The sequence below is a fragment of the Tachypleus tridentatus genome, chromosome 13 (genome assembly GCF_004210375.1).
Source record: "Tachypleus tridentatus isolate NWPU-2018 chromosome 13, ASM421037v1, whole genome shotgun sequence".
In the NCBI taxonomy this organism is placed as follows: Eukaryota; Metazoa; Arthropoda; class Merostomata; order Xiphosura; family Limulidae; genus Tachypleus; species Tachypleus tridentatus.
In genome coordinates this window covers 215360785-215377582 of record NC_134837.1, presented here as the reverse complement: position 1 = coordinate 215377582, position 16798 = coordinate 215360785, and positions in this window count along the sequence as shown.

The window sequence follows — 16798 nt, the reverse complement described above, 5'->3', positions numbered from 1 at the left end:
TCCACTTCAGTACACGATTGAGGGCAGTTTGTAGTTGCCGCTCAATATATCTCATGTTTGACGACTGACACGAGATGTGAAAGTCGTCGACATAGAGCCCGTTTGCAACAGTGAGAAGGAGTTGTTCAGTGATGGCATTTATCTTTATACTGAAAAGTGTGACACTCAAAACACAGCCCTGAGGGACCCCAAGTTCCTGTACAAAAGAACGGGAAAGTGTTGAATCCACATGCACTTGGAATTGCTTGTCCATTAAAAAAGTTTTAATAAAAATGGGCAAATGACCACATAATCCATATAAATGGAGGTCTCCCAAAATGCCATTCCTCCATGTAGTATCGTAAGCCTTCTTAAAGTCAAAGAATATTGATACAAGATGTTGGTGTTTCAGAAAGGCTTCTCTGATTGATGTTTCAAGTCGAATTAGGTGGTCCATGATGGAATGCTGTCGTCGGAACCCACACTGGGTGGGCGAGAGGAGGTTGTTTGATTCGAGGAACCAAACAAGACGATTATTAACCATTCTCTCTAAGGTCTTACAGACAGCTCGTCAAAGCAACTGGACGGTAGTTTGAAGGAATCTTGGGATCTTTCCCAGGTTTAGAGAAAGGTAAGATAATAGCCTGATGCCAAGCATCAGGAAAAACATTCTCCTTCCAGATCCGGTTAAAAACAATTAGAAGAATATCAAGAGAAGCAAGAGAGAGATAGTGCAGCATGTCATAGTGTACATCATTAGCTCCAACAGATGTACTGCCACGCCGATGATGAGCCATTTTCAGTTCCACCAGTGTAAAGGGACAATTATACCAAAAAAGACTGTCAGTTGATGGCCAAGAAGGTGGATAAACAAGCAGTAGTGCTAGATACTCGGCAAAAGCTTTCAACTAGAGTATCGGCAATGCTTTGGACATCAGCTACCTCTTGGCCACCAGAGTAAAATGGAGAGGGGGACAGAATTGTAGTGCCCACTGACCTTTCGAATCCTGTCCCATATGACCTTGGAACTGGTGGTAGGAGATATGCTAGTTGTGAATTTAATCCAAGATTCCTTCTGGCTTTGACATGTTAGAGATCAAGCAGGTGTACAGGTCTGCTGGAAAGCAATGCAGTTTGAGGGTGTTGGATATCTACAGAAAGTACCTAAGGCCCGTTTTTGAGCCTTCTGTACCATGTGGCAGGCAGGATTCCACCACAGATGAGGATATCGTGGAAAACATGTCGAGATTTTAGGAATACACTGAGCAGTTGCCTGTATAATACAGTCAGTTACCACTGCCACACAGTCGTCTATTGATGGCTGATTCACGATAGTAGGATCAAGTTCTGCGAGAGCAGTGAAAGTGGACCAGTCTGCCTGATCCAGCTTCCACCGGGGCACGCGGGTAGGGTGACATCGACCACGGCCAGTCTCTCTCAAAAGTATAGGAAAATGATCACTGCCTAGTGGATTATTGTCAACCCTCCATGAAAAATGGGAAAATAATGAAGGGGTGCAAACCGAGAGATCAATAACGATAAAGGACTGACTAGGTGCGTGAAAATTCGTGGAAGAACAAGTATTGAAAAGAGAATGATTGTGATCAGAGAGCATACGCTCTACAGAGCTACCCCTCCTATCAAAAACAGGACTTCACCAGAGGGGATGATGTCCATTATAGTCCCCCAGGATTAGAAATGGAGACGGCAACTGTTCAACGAGAGCACCAAGGTCTGATTGATCATATCTCTCTCCAGGGGACAGGTAGAGAGAACAAACAGTGATGGTATGACCCAAGGAAACACAGATGGCTATGGCCTCCAAGGGTGTGTTGAGTGAGAAATCAGAGTGGGCACATGCTGATCAACCAATAGTGCCACTCATCCATGTACTCGTCCATCACATAGCCTGTCATTTCTGTACAGAGAAAATTGCCGAATGGTGACTGTATTAGCAGGTTTTAGAAATATTTCTTGTAAGAAAAGACATACAGGATGGTAGGAAGCAATCAGTGTTTTGATATCATCCAGATTAGAACGTAAACCTCGACAGTTTCATTCTATCAAGGTGGCCATTTTTAATGACGGGTAGGTGAAGTGGCTGGAGAACCCTTCTGTTTACGACCACGTCTTTTTTCCTTACTGTTCTTATTCAGAGGAGGTCTATCGACCTCCATGGATCCTGCCCTGGGACGACTGGGCAGGTCTTTGTTGTTGGTAGGGGATTCCAGTGACTGAGGACGCTAACGAATGATTGATTTGCATCGTGGGGTGGGAGAAAAAGATGTATCAGAAGAAATGCCTGTATTTGAAACCGAAGGATGTGGATCTTAATATTTGTTGGAACGTATGGGAGGAACAGAGATGGGTGTAGAAGTCGATTCATCAACCTTTTTAACCATGGAGGTCAAAAGTCTTTTTATTTGTTTTGTAAACGATTCTCTTGAAGGCACAGAGAGATCTGTCTGCACTCCTACTGTAATTGTGGAACGAAGTGCAGCAGCATATATCCGAGATGGAGTGGCGGACAGCAATTTCCGAGCCTCAGCATAACTAATGTTATGAGTCGTTTTCAAATGCTGCACCTCTTTTTCTTCCAACCATTTTGGGCAAGAACGAAAGTAGGAAGGGTGGGAACCATTGCAGGTGACACAATGTGGGTCTGTGTGACACTCATAGGCATCCTGGTCCTTGCCACCACAACGAGCACATGTCAGGGAACCACGACAGGACGTCTTTGAGTGGCCAAACCACTGACATTGGAAACATTGAAGAGGGTTTGTAATGTACGGCCATACTCTGCAAATTAGATAACCTGTCTTGATGGTGGCAGGTGCACGTGGTGATGTAAATGTCAAAACAAGGATATTTGTCGGCATACACTGCTGTCTTTGCGAGTGGAGATGCGCCTCACTGCAGAAACTCCTTGAGTGTTGAGACCAGCGAGAATCTCTGACTCGGGGACGTTCTTCATATCCCTCTCAACAATAACTCCTCGTGATGAATTCAAGGTTGCATGAGGGGTAACCTCAATAGGTACATCCCCAATTGCCTTTGAATTCAAGAGGAGTTCACTGTGTTGGGATGTGGATGTTTCAACCAATATGTCTTCAGATCGAAGCTTCTTTACTGACTTTGGAGAGCCAGCAAGTCTCTCTAGTCTCTTCTGAATAAAAGAGGGAGACATTTGCCCTAAGGGTTTTTCTGAAAGAGAATGTAATATAAGAAAATGGGGTTCAGGTGTTACATATGATGAAGATTGCTGCTCAGAGTCTTCAAAACGTGGTCGTTTACCTATTGACTGTCTTTTCACTATTTTATTTAAATTTTTTGTTGGAAGATCCATAGGAAAAAAGGAAAATTTCGGTACCCACTGACCCCACCTACCATGGAGCCCTACGAGGGGACGCATTATAATGTCATGCAAGGACATTGCAGCAACGTCAGGGTTTCGTGAGCACTATACCGAAACACCAGCATCAGACACAATGTCCATAACACCCGTTGAGAATTTCCAACACTGGTACTTGGTTGACTCTAGCCGAAGTAGACCAGCCGATTGACCCAAGGTGGGCCACCATTATATTTTATAAAGCCAAAACGGAACCGGAAGCTTCGAATCAATGATTGCTACAATTGTAATGGCATTTAAAATTTCTTTATAAAGAATGTTCCTTTTTTTAAACAATTTCACCAAAATGTTCATTATTTTGGGCATATTTACATGCTACAGGTTTCTTAATTTAACAAACTTAACTTAATATAACAGAAATTCACAGTGAAAATTACCAATCCTCACTCTGTTCTGTCTTATTAATTTCATATCATTATCACAGTTTTTTCAATTACATATCATTATTACAGTCACTAGATGGCAGGTAGTTACAAATAAAATGTATTTTTCCTTCTCAGAAACATTTCAGACAACAAATTTAACATTCTTAAGTTTAATACAACGAGTGTTGCATAAAAAAAGTATAAATTTCATGCTAATAATTAATTTGCTTAAAGAATATTATACTTAAAAACGTATAAAAAGAAATACAATCACTTAATAATAAGAAGGAAAATGGTTAACAAAACATTTATGTTTAATTGGCAAGGTTCGAAAATCATTTTTCTTCTTCAGCGAAATCTCAAAAGGTAAATTACTTTTTAACTGCACTGTAGCTGTAATTAATAAATATCTTTGTAACACTGTTTTTCTTCACATATTCACGAAAAGTAATAAAAAGAACATAGAATTCCCATTTCTTACCAACAGTAAAAATTATGATAAACAACTCTTTAGATCATAGATAATGATTTAATAACAGATGTTTCAAGTTCATTACTAGTTTTCTGTTTAATAAATGTCACAAAAAACAAAGATAAAATAATCCACAGAATATAACTACCAAATAACGCCAATATTAATCAATAATTACTCTAATTATAATGACCTTTCTTGATTAAAATAATTTATAGATTTTGAAATTATTGAAAAATCTTTTTCCAATAAACATATAAAACATGTTCTTTGTTTCCTTCACATTTATAGCCCCCGCTAGTACAGCGATAAGTTTACCGATTTACAATGCTAAATTTAGGTGTTCAATTCCCTTCAAAAAGCTCACTAATGGCTCGGTATGTCTTTGCTATAAGAAAACAAACACACGAACACACACTCGTACATGTATGCTATAGCTTTCATAATTTAACCTGTTCAGTGCCATAGACGAGATAACTCGTCCAAGCCGATCGGTAACATAGTGCCACGAACGAGTTAATTCGTTCTCAATAATACCTAACTTCAACGCTAAATGTCAGCACCATACATGCATTTGACCTACTTACAAATTGTTTCACTTTCGATCCAAAATGACGTCACGATAAAGTCACAAAATGAAGAAGCATTAGAGTTGCATTGTAGCAGCTGAAATACGAGGCAGTCAACAGGTTAAAGAACTTAACATAAGCACGAAAATTCACGATCAAATAGAACAAATCTTCACTTTATCGCATCTTGTCAAACACACGTCATTATTACCACCACGAGATGGCATGTAATTTAAAAAAAAGAAGTTAGTTTTTCATGTCAGAATTTATTTTGACATATTTTATTTTATAATTATAATTTTTATAATAAAATTTTATATGTTACATATAAGTGTAACACCACAGATTTTTCCTATTACAAGTATATGTTTCTTGAAAAAATATAATTTATCTACATATTACTTTAGATGGAAAAACTATCAAAAGAAATATAGTTATTGAATAATTAGAATGAAGACCGTTGACAAAATCAAATATTTTATTTACAAAGTTACTAAATAACGTAATAACACAATTTTTTGTGTGCATATATCTATTATCAATTTTAAAAGTATGAAAACTCCCTGTAACATGAAATAGTCACTTTCTTTCTCAGGAGATAGATGAGGGTAATGCATTTTCGAATTTACAAATACTTTTCTATATAATATAAATAAAACAAAACAGAATTTCTTTTCTTTCAATTGTTTGGAATCTAAATAACAGCTCTATGCATACTATTTGCAATGATATTTAATTATTTTATTAATAATTTTATTGAGATTTGATTTTAACACCATTGAATTATTTTGCAATTATTTCAAATAGGTTTATATACAAACTTAACATGTATATAGTATAAAACCTGATGTTAAGATCTTAATTCCCTGGTATCATCTGGCATTGATTTCAAACAGTTTTAAATATTCAATGTATTTAAAACCATACAACTACTCACTCCTAATTCTAACTTATAACTCTTTCGTTATTATTTATATATAAACAAAATTATTAATATTTCTGTAATAACTTGTTAATAAAGCTAGTTTTATTCATTATTAGTTTTAATTTGCAATGTATAGGAACTTAGTTTGCAATGTCATCTATTTTGAAAAATTAAATTTGAAACTGTATTATATTCCAAGGAATTAGTAAACCTTATTGTGAAGATAACTGTCTTGATTTCAAAATTTGTATCTTATTTTACATGGATTTGTTACTTTCTTGTACTTGCAATAAAAACATTTTTGTTTGTGAAATTCCATGTTGAACAGCTTGTTTAAGTGTAAGGATTGTGCAATACAGTCATGTGAAAAAATTAGGACACCCTATGAAATACTGTGTATATATGTGTAACAATTTTGGATAAATGGATATGTAATCTCAATTGTAACATTACTGAGAGATTAAAGTAGTATAACTAAACATTTACAACTGAAGAAAAGACTTTTCAAGATCTTCTGCAAAATGTAATTTGACAAAAATGCATATTCTAACTGAGGAAAAAGTTAGGGCACCCCCACATTTATATCCACATAATATGGCTCAACTCACACACACGTGTATCACACCAGGTGCACGTGATTAGAGGATCATTAGAGGAGCATTATGAGTGAGGCTTGCCGTATTTAAACCTCAGACATTTAGTTTGGTGTGCTCCTTCCCGTCGAAGTGTTTGCTCGCGCAACTTCACATTTTTGGGATTCTTGTGCCGTTATTTGTCGTGCTCCTTACGGGTATTTATTGTGTGTATTACCGTGTACTGTATCGTGTCTGGCTCTTTGTGTATCACTTAGCCGTGTGTTGTGTCCGCGCTGTTTCGCTGCCAATCCGTGTGTGTGTGTGTGTACAGCATTGTATAGGTCGGTATGGCTTGGGCCCTCCAGCCCTACTCTGTTTGGCCGCGGTCTATCCACTTAGTGGTGCCCGCGGGCACGCTACCTTCGGCAGTCACTGACACCTTGAACGCAGCTGTCGGGAGTATCCACACAGAATATTTACAACATTTTGGCAACGGGCGGTATGTGGCGACTTTCGCGTCTGCCTCATACGCCCGTCGCCTCCTGGACCAACGAGACTTTCCCTTGGGGGTCAGCGTGTGTCCGTGGAGCCAGTTGGGCAGAACATCAAGCGGATCTCCCTCCAGTCGGCCCCTTACGAGATGCTCCATGACGTAATCAAGGACGTGTTGACGGCGTATGGGAATGTGCATAAGACTGAACACTAGGCACAACAGTCGCACCCAAATGTGTGCACTGGGACCCAACGTGTCTGCATGGACATGAGAACGCCAGTTCCCAACTTCCTCGTGAGGAAGGGGATCCGGGTTATGTGTAATTACCCGGGCATACGCCGCCTGTGTTGCCGCTGTGGCCTTGCTGGCCACCTACTGGCTAAATGCCAGAACCCACAGTGTGGGATCTGCTAGGCGTTTGGCCACGAGGACATTGCATGCATTCTTACGTGCTCTGTGTGTGGTGGTAGCCACGCGCCCTCAGGTTGTCCAAGGCATGTAGCGACATATACCTCGGTGGTTGCAAGGCTGCTGCCAGTTCCACGGCCCCGAAAGGCAAATGTGAAGAGGGTGGGGGCAGCAGCTCCTCCTCCTGTGTCGTCTACAGTGGCTGTAGGTGGGTCCCCGAAGGGGCGCCTGTCCCAGTGGTTGGGACGTCCGGGGAGGGTGTGGCTATGTCCTCTGAGAAGGATCGGATCTCGCCCACCCAGTTGGTGGAGGCCGGGTCCTCTGGGATTGCGAGTGGCACTTCAGATGCCGTGGGGGCCTCTGAGGAGGCTTTGGCCCCTCCTTCGGGTCTGGGTTTGGATGGGGCCCCTGTGGGGGTTCAGGACAGTGTGGGTGGCCATGTGGCATTGCCCGTCTCTGTGGGGGCACTGGCCTCCTTGTCGAGTGGTGTGAGGGTTGGGGCTGTGTGGGCACCCCAGATTCACCACCCCTGTAAGGGCCCTGTCCCCCTGTTTGTGTGGGGGTGGGTCCCTCTGAGGAAGGTCCTGTCCCATCTGTTTGGGATGGGTCAGGGGGATGATCGAGGACTCCATGGAACCCCTGGCTTCCACTGCTGGTGCTGCTGTAACTGGTGGTTCTGAGAGACCTTCGGCGCCAGCTTTGGGGTTGAAGGAAGTACCAGCTCTCTCCCCAGAGGTGTAGACACCAACTTTGGACGAGCTGCCATCGTCTAGCTCGTTTGCTAGTTTCCTGGACTTTCCAGTCTTCTCTTCCTCTCTGGCTTGAGTGAGGACAGTGGGGAGGTGCAGGGGCTTGCAGCCCCATCTTGTTGCCGAACTTTGGCCCAGAAGTTCCTCGTGAGCAGCGGCGGTGGTCGGATGTCGGCGGCAGCTGCTGCGAGGAGGGGGTGGGGTCAGGTAGCCGCAAGAGGCCACACGCTTCCCTGCCTCTCCTACGTCGTAAAAGCAGAAACATCACTAAGTCTTTCCCTCTGATTGGTTGATGGGTTTTTCCTGCATCACCTTGAACATCCGGGGGATGCGTAGCGTTGCCAAGCAATTCTACGCATTCTCCCTGTTGAACCGCTTTGTGTTGACGTGATTTTCTTGCAGGAGCCTCATTTTGCCTCTCAGATGGACCATCTTTCCTTTTCTCCCCGTTACCCTCTCCGTGCCTTCTTGTCGTTTAAAACTACACGTTCACGTGGAGTGGGGATCCTTTTCCACCCACACTTTCTTGGGATCATCCTCGCATCACATACTGATGCTGAGGGGCGGGTGGTGTATATTGATGTTGTCACTGGGTGACGTAAGATTCGGCTTGCCTATGTCAATGCGCCTGTCGAGCACAGGGAGCGGGATGCTTTCTTCTCGGGCTTGGACAGGTTCATGGTTACACAGGCCAATATCGTACTTGGGGCGACTTCAACTGTCTTTTGGATCATCACCTCGACAAGATTGGGGGTGATCCTAGTACTGGTGATTGGAGTACACAGTCCCTGCATGCAGTGCTGTCGGATTTTGCTTTTTGTTACATCTGATGCATAGTGCATGGGTCTGCCTTTGTGGCTACCTAGTCCAGTTGTGGCATTTCTTCTCGCCTTGACTGGTTCTATGTGACACCTGGCCTGTGGCAGAGCCTCAGCGGGGCTGCTGTTCATCGGGTTGGTGACGTCTCGTTTTCAGTGTCTGACCATTTGGCGTTTCTTGCCATATTCTGGGATCTTGTTCCCGTTTTTCGGGGCCCCAGTGTGTGGAGGCTCAACGTATCCCTCCTTTCTGAGGATGGGGTGGGAGACACTTTAATTGCCCTTGTTCAGGGACTCTGTTCTGTCAAGTCTGTCACTGGGTCATGGTGGGCGGGTCTCAAGGAGGCCTGTGCCTGTTTGCTGAGGCGAGCAGGCATGCGGCTTTCGAGGGCCCGCCGCCAGGCTTTGTGGGGCAAGCAGGACATCTTGGCTGCCTTGCTTTGTGGCAGATTGTCAGATCGCTGGGTCCTTTTGAACATTGCGACACTGCGTAAGGATATAGATTTGGATTATTCCAGGCTGTTCCAAGCAGCGAGCGTCTCTAGTCTAATCGAGTCACACTATCCCAGTGCTGCCACCAGGGATTCACAGTGCAAGGCACGGGAGAAGGCTAATACTCGCCACATATCCAGTCTAGTGTTGGAGAACTGTCGTACTTCATCTGACATCTCCAACATTCTGAATGCGTGTCACTACTATTATCGCCGTTTATTTTCGGCCTTACCCGTTGTGGGATGACATTATGCAGTTTTTGCCCTCCCTCGATCCTTCTTTTCACACCCATCTGGTGAAACCTGTCTCCTTGGGTGAGTGTTGGTCAGCCATTTGGTCCATGCCACTTAGTAAGTGTCCTGGGCCAGATGGACTGCCAGTGGAATTTTACAGCTACGTATGGCATGTCGTCGGACCCTCCTTCGTCTGCCTATTTAAACTGTCTAGCTGCATGGTCTCAGCCACTGGGAACGCTGGATGGGCTAATTACACTTATCAGTAAGGATCCCAGTCAGTCTGAAGATCTTTTCTCGTGGCGACCCATTTCTCTCTTGAACGTGGATGCTAATATCATTTCTATGGTCCTTTGTGCCGTTTGGGTGCGGTAATGCCTACCTTGGTCCACTGCACTCAGACATGTGAGGCAGGAGTATCCAACAAAATCTGGTGTTTCTCGGGGACCTGTTTCATTACATCATGGATCGGGATATCTTTGCGGTCTTTGTGTCCCTCGATCAGAGCAAAGCTTTTGATTGGGTTCACCATGGCTTTCTGTGGTTCGTTCTGGAGAGGTGTGGCCTCCCTCCAGTTTTTGTTTGCAATGTGAAGGCCTTGTACACATCCTCTTCGAGCAGGCCTTTGGTTAATGGTTACCTGACATTCTCCTTTCCCATTTTGCAGGGTGTTCGTCAGGGTTGCCCGTTGTCCCCAATGCATTACGTGTTGGTTATCGAGTGCCTGCTCTCATACCTGTTCCACTCGGTCTCGGTGCGTGGTCTCCAGCTGCTAGGGGGTTCGTGCGCGACATATGTCGAGCATGCAGATGATGTGAACCTGTTCCTCGAGAACTTTACGTTCGGTGCTGGCCATCGTTACTCTCGGGCCAGCGCAGCCCAGCTAAATGTCCTCAAGTCTCGTGCGAGGGGCTTTGGCAAATGGGTCTCGTCTGCTGACTCCCCATTTGGTCTGGATTGGACTCCATCCCCAATCACCTACTTTGGGGTTCTTTCCTCATGGGCCCTGGGGCACCTTGGGAAGGGGTGGTTCAGCATGTTGGTTCAGCCGTGCATGAATACCACTACTGCCCTGCCAACTAGTTTGACAGGGTGGAGGTGGTGCAGAGGATTCTCCCCTTGGTCTGGTACCTGGGGTCCGTCCTTCCTCTGGATGACTGCATGGCTCAGGCTATCGAGTGCATTGTCTATGCTGTTTCGTGTGTTTGTGTGTGAACAGTATTGTGTAGGTCGGTATGGCTGTGGCTATATGGCCATACTCTGTTCGGCTGCAGTCCATTTGCTTCGTGGTGCCCGCAGCCTCGCTACCCTCGGCGGTTATAGACACCTTGAATGCTGCTGTCGGGGATAGCCATACTGAGTGCCTCCAGAATTTTGGCAGCGGGCGCTACGTGGCGACGCTGACGTCAGCCGCTCATGCCTGTCACTTGCTGGACCAGTGAGACTTTTCCTTGGGGACCAACGTGTGCTTGTTGAGCTGGTCAGGCAGAACATTAAGTGGATCACCTTCCGATTGGCACCCTTTGAAATGTCCCATGACGTCGTCAAGGGCGTGTTGTTGGCGTATGGTACTGTGCGAAAAATTGAACATGAGGGGCAGCAGTCGCGCCCGAAGGTGTGTACAGGGATCAGGCGTGTGTGTATGGACATGCAGAAGCCAGTCCCACACTTCATTGTGGTGCAAGGGTTCTGGGTAATGTGTAATTACCCGGAAATGCGTCGTCTGTGTCGCCATTGTGGCCAAGAGAGCCACCTTTTGGTCGAATGCCAGGTTCCACAGTCCCTGTTTTCTGATGTCTGGCATGCACTGCATGGGTCTGCTTTTATGGCTACCTGGTCCAGTCAGGGCATTTCTTGTTGCCTTGACTGGTTCTATGTGACACCTGGCCTACGGCAGAGCCTCAGCGAAGCTGCTGTTCATCGGGTTGGGGATGTCTCGTTTACTGTGTCTGACCATCGGACGTTTTTCGCCACATTCCGGGATTTTATCCCCGTTTCTCGGGGACCCAGTGTGAGGAGGCTCAACATCTTCCTCCTTGCCAACAATGGGGTGGGAGATGCTCTGTTTGCCCTTGTTTGGGGGCTTTGTTCTGTCGAGTCTGTCACTGGGTCTTGGTGGGCGGGTGTCAAGGAGACCTGTGCCTCCTTGCTGAGGCAAGCTGGCATGCAGCTTTCGCGGGCCCGTCTCTTAGCCTTGCAGGGCAAGCAGAACATCTTGGCTGCCTTGCTTCATGGTGGACCAACAGATTTTTGGGTCCTCTCAAACATCGAGACACTTTGTAAGGATATCGATGTGGATTATTCCAGGCTGTTCTGTGTGGCGAGCATTTCTAGTCTGATCGAGTTGCTCTATTCCAGAGCTGTCACCATGGTTTCACTGTGCAAGGCATGGGAGATGGCTAAGACCTGACACATCTCCAGTCTGGTGTTGGAGAATGGTCAATCGTCATCTGACATCTCCAATATCCTGGATGTGTGCCTCAGCTACTATCGCCGTTTGTTTTTGGCCTCGTCCGTGAACGAGGGGTTGTGGGATGACATTACTTGGATTTTGTCCTCCATCGATCCTTCTTTTTACGATAAACTGGTGAAACCTGTCTCCTTGGGTGAGTATTGGTCGGCCATTTGTTCCATGCTGTTTGGTAAGTGTCCTAGGCCAGATAGTCTGCCAGTGGAATTTTACAGCCACGTGTGGCATGTCGTCGGACCCTCCTTCGTCTGTCTTTTTAACACCTGTCTGGCTGACTGGTCTCCGTGGGGCTCTGTCGGGTGGTGTGTGGGCGCCCACGATCCCATCACCCCTGTTGGTGTTGAGGAGGCTCCCTCTGTGGAGGGTCCTGTCCCCTCTGTTTGTGTGGGGGTGGTTCCCTCTAAGGAAGGTCCTGCCACCCTGTTCAGGATGGGTCTGCAGAGCTGGTTGGGGACTCTGTGGAGCCTCGAGCTGCTTCTGCTGCTGAGGCTGGGGATTCTGAGGGACCCATGGCTTTGGCTCAGGGGATGGTGGTTGTTCTGGCCCCCTCCCCCGTGGTGCAAACCCCGATGCTGGACGAGCTGCCATCACCAAGCTCGTTTGCCAGTTTTCTGGACTTCCCCAATCTTCCCTTACACTTTGGCTTGAGTGAAGACATGGGGAGGTGTGGGGGCCTTGCAGCCCCATTCTGTTGCTGGACATTGGTCTGGATGTCCTTCGCGTGCAGCAGCAGTGGTCAAATGTCGGCAGCCGCTGCTGCAAAGAGGAGTGGGATCGGGTGGCCTTAAAAGGCTGCATGCTCCCCTGCCTCTGCCAATTTTGTCGAAGCAGAAACGTCACTGATTCCTCCCCTCTGATTGGTTGATGGGTTTTCCTGCCTCACGCTCAACATCCGGGGATGCGTAGCATTGCTAAGCAATTTTACACATTCTCCCTGTTTGCAGTTTATGAAATATTTTTGCAGGAGACCCATTTTTCGTTTTCTTCCCATTACCCTGTCTGTGCTTTCTGGTCGTTTGGCACTGCACGTTCGCGTTTGGTGGGGATCCTTTTCCACCCTTATTTTCTGGGGACCATCCTAGCGTCGCATAGCGATGCTGAGGGGCAGGTGTATATTGACGTTGTCAGTGGGGGTCGTAAGTTTCAGCTTGTCAATGTCTATGCACCTGTCCAGACCAGAGAGCGGGATGCCTTCCTCTCAGGCTTTGACAGGTTCATGATTACACAGGCTGATATCGTCCTTGGGACCGACTTCAACTGCGTTTTGGATCCTCCCATCGACAAGTTTGAGAGTGATATTTTTTTCAGTTGATCAGTGTATACAGTCTCTGTGTGCAGTTCTGTCAGATTTCACTTTTTCTGATGTCTGGCGTGCACTGCACGGGTCTGCTTCTATAGCTACCTGGTCTGGTCAGGGCATTTCTTGTCGCCTTGACTGTTTCTATGTGACACCTGGCCCACAGCAAAACCTCAGCAAGGCTGCTGTTCATTGGGTTAGGAACGTCTTGTTTGCTGTGTCTGACCATCGGGCGTTTTATGCCACATTCCAGGATTTTATCCCCGTTTTTCGGGGCCCTGGTGTATGGAGGCTCAACGTCTCCCTCCTTGCCGAGAATGGGGTTGGAGATGCTTTGCTTGCCCTTGTTTGGGGGCTCTGCTCTGTCAAGTTTGTCACCAGGTCTTGATGGGCGGGTCTCAAGAAGGCCTGTGCCTCCTTGCTGAGGCAAGCTGTTATGTGGCTTTTGCTGGCCTACTGCCTGACCTTTTGGGCAAGCAGAACATCTTGGCTGCCTTGCTTCATGGCTAGACTGACAGTTCTCTGCGTCTTCTCGAACACTGAGACGCTGTGTAAGAATATAGATTTGGATTATTCCAAGGTGTTCTGTGCAACAGCATCTCTAGTCTGATCAAGTCGCTTGATCCCAGAACTGCCACCAGGGTTCTGCTGTACAAGGTACGGGAGATGGGTAAGACCCACCATATCTCCAGTCGGATGTTGGAGAATAGTCAATCGTCATCTGACATCTACGACATTCTGGATGCGTATCTTAGCTACTATCGCCGTTTGTTTTCGGCCTCGCCCGTGGACGAGGGGTTGTGGGATGACATTACTTGGTTTTTGCCCTCCCTCGACCTTTCCTTTTACGACCAGCTGGTGAAACCAGTCTCCTTGGGTGAGTGTTGGTCAGCCATTCGGTCCATGCCACTTGGTAAGTGTCCTGGGCTGGATGGACTGCCAATGGAATGTTGTCAGACCTTCCTTCATCCGACTTTTTAACAACTGTCTTGATGCGGGGTCTCTGCCGCCGGGAAAGATGGATGAGCTAATTACACTTATCTGTAAGGATCCCAGCCAGTCTGAAGATCTTTCCTCGTGGTGCCCCATTTCTCTCCTGAATGTGGATGCAAAGATCGTTTCTAAGGTCCTGTATGCCCGTTTGGGTGCGGTCATGCATTTATTGGTCTGCTGCACTCAGACTTGTGGCGTGCAGGATAGAAGTATCCAACAAAATCTGGTGCTTCTCAGGGACCTGTTCCATTACATCACAGATTGGGATATACCTGCAGTCTTTGTGTTCCTCGATCAGAGCAAAGCTTTTGATCGAGTTTACCATGGATTTCTGTGGTGCATTCTGGAGAGATGTGGCCTCCTCCTGTTTTTGTCTGGTACGTGCGAGCCGTTTATCCAACTGCTTCGAGAAGGCTCTTGATTAACGGGTGTCTGTTGTCTTCCTTTCCCATCTTACTTAGGGTTCGTCAGGGCTGCCTGTTGTCCCCAACGCTTTATGTGTTGGTTATCGATTGCCTGCTCTCTCATTTGGTCTGGATTAGACCTCCTCCCCGATTACCTGCTTCAAGGTTTGTTTTCTCGCTGGCCCTGGGGCTGCCTGGGAAGGGGTGGTTCAGCGTTTTGTTTCGGTCATGCTCGATTACCAATACTGTACTTTTCATCTGTTTGACAGGGCAGAGGTGGTATGGAGGAGGATTCTCCCATTTGGTCTGGTACCTGGGGCCATCCTTTCTCTGGATGACTGCACTGGTTGAGCCATGACACCTTATCTATGCCTTCCTGTGGGGTGGCAAGCCTGTGGTAGTGTCTCAGCACTCGTTGATGCTGCTGCCACACAGGGGTGGTCTGGGCATCCCATGTGTCTGGACCCAGTGTCTTCCCTTCTTCTGTCTGCTACCTTTTGCTGTTTGCCTTTGGAGGGTTACTCTTGTTGCCACCTAGTGGGATTCTTGGTTGGCATGGGGTGCAGGCTCTTTGGTGTTCCTATGAGTCTACAGACACCAATGTGTTTTAACCCTCCTTCCTGGTACGTTGACGCTGCTGCTGCAATACGGTGGTGTCGTACCCTGTTTGCCGATGTACCGACAGACTCCTGTTCTCTTTACCACCTGCTGGTCACTGCATGTTCCCACAGGATCGAATGATACCACCCTGCTCTGTCGTGGGACATTGTTTGGGGTCACGTTGCACTGCACCATGTTGATCCCTACCTTCATGCTTTCAATTGGCATGTGGTGCACAACATCCTGGCGGTGAGGGAGCATACCTACCTGTGGAACTCATGTACAACTGAGTTGTGTTCTGTGTGTAACACCCAGGTAAAGTCTGTCTTGCACAGGTTGGTCATCTGGCCGAAATAAGCAGAGATCTGGGAAAGGGTTGCGGGGCTTTTCCGTCATCTGGTTTGTTTGGAACAACTTGTTCTTCGAGCAGGCTCCAGTGTCATACTTTTCGATACTAGGTAGGGCCAGGTATCAGCTGTTACTCTGCCTTGAGGGTGCTTGAGAATCAAATGAGTCCATCTGTATGAAAATTAAAGCTGAAGCAGAACTGGACCCTGCAACATGACAATGACCCAAAACATGCCAGTAAATCCATCAAGGACTGGCTGAGAACTAAGAAGTGGAGAGTTCTGGAATGGCCGAGTCAAAGCCCAGATCTTAATCCCATTGAGATGCTGTGGGGTGACTTGAAACGGGCTGTACATACAAGAAACCCCTCAAACATTTCACAGCTGACAGAATTCTGCATTGAGGAGTGGTGCAAACTTTCTTCAGACTGATGTCAGAGACTAGTAGATGGCTACAAGAAACGTCTCACTGTAGTTATTTCAGCCAAAGAGGAACACTATCTATTAGGGGGTAGGGAGACCTAACTTTTTCCTTAGTTCGAATATGCATTTTTGTTGCATGGCACTTACAGAAGATCATAGTCTTTTCTTGAATTTTAATTGTTTAGTTATATTCCTACAATCCCTCAGTATTGCTAAAACTGAGATTAAATATCTATATATATCCAAAAATGTTACAAAAATACAGAGGTTTTCATAGGGTGTCCTAATATTTTCACATGACCGTACTTTATAATAAGGTTTGTAGCCCAATTTCTAACATGATGTCTTCATAGACCATATTGGGAAAACTTTTCACTACCAGTTATAAAACTTTGTTCCTCAATATTTTTCCTGAAGTATAATTCGATGTTAACAAGAGTAATAGGGCTGTTTTTGCTTATATTTGTTACAGATCATATATTTAGTAGTAATAAAAGTGAAGTTAAATAAAAAATCTAATTACAGCTACATCAGTATACCTACAAGTCATTGACTTCCAACTTTCTGAACAACAGGTAATAACTCAAAGGTGTAATTTTGAAATATACTTGTAATTATATTATCCTAATGACTTAATTATGTGCCTATTCTGTTCTTTCAAATTTTTTGTTGTTTCTTGTTAACTTTGGTATGGTGGAATTTATCTCCATATTAAGTCATTAACAGAAAACGTTTTAGGAAAAAAAATAAACACAGGAATTTCTTAAGACTTTT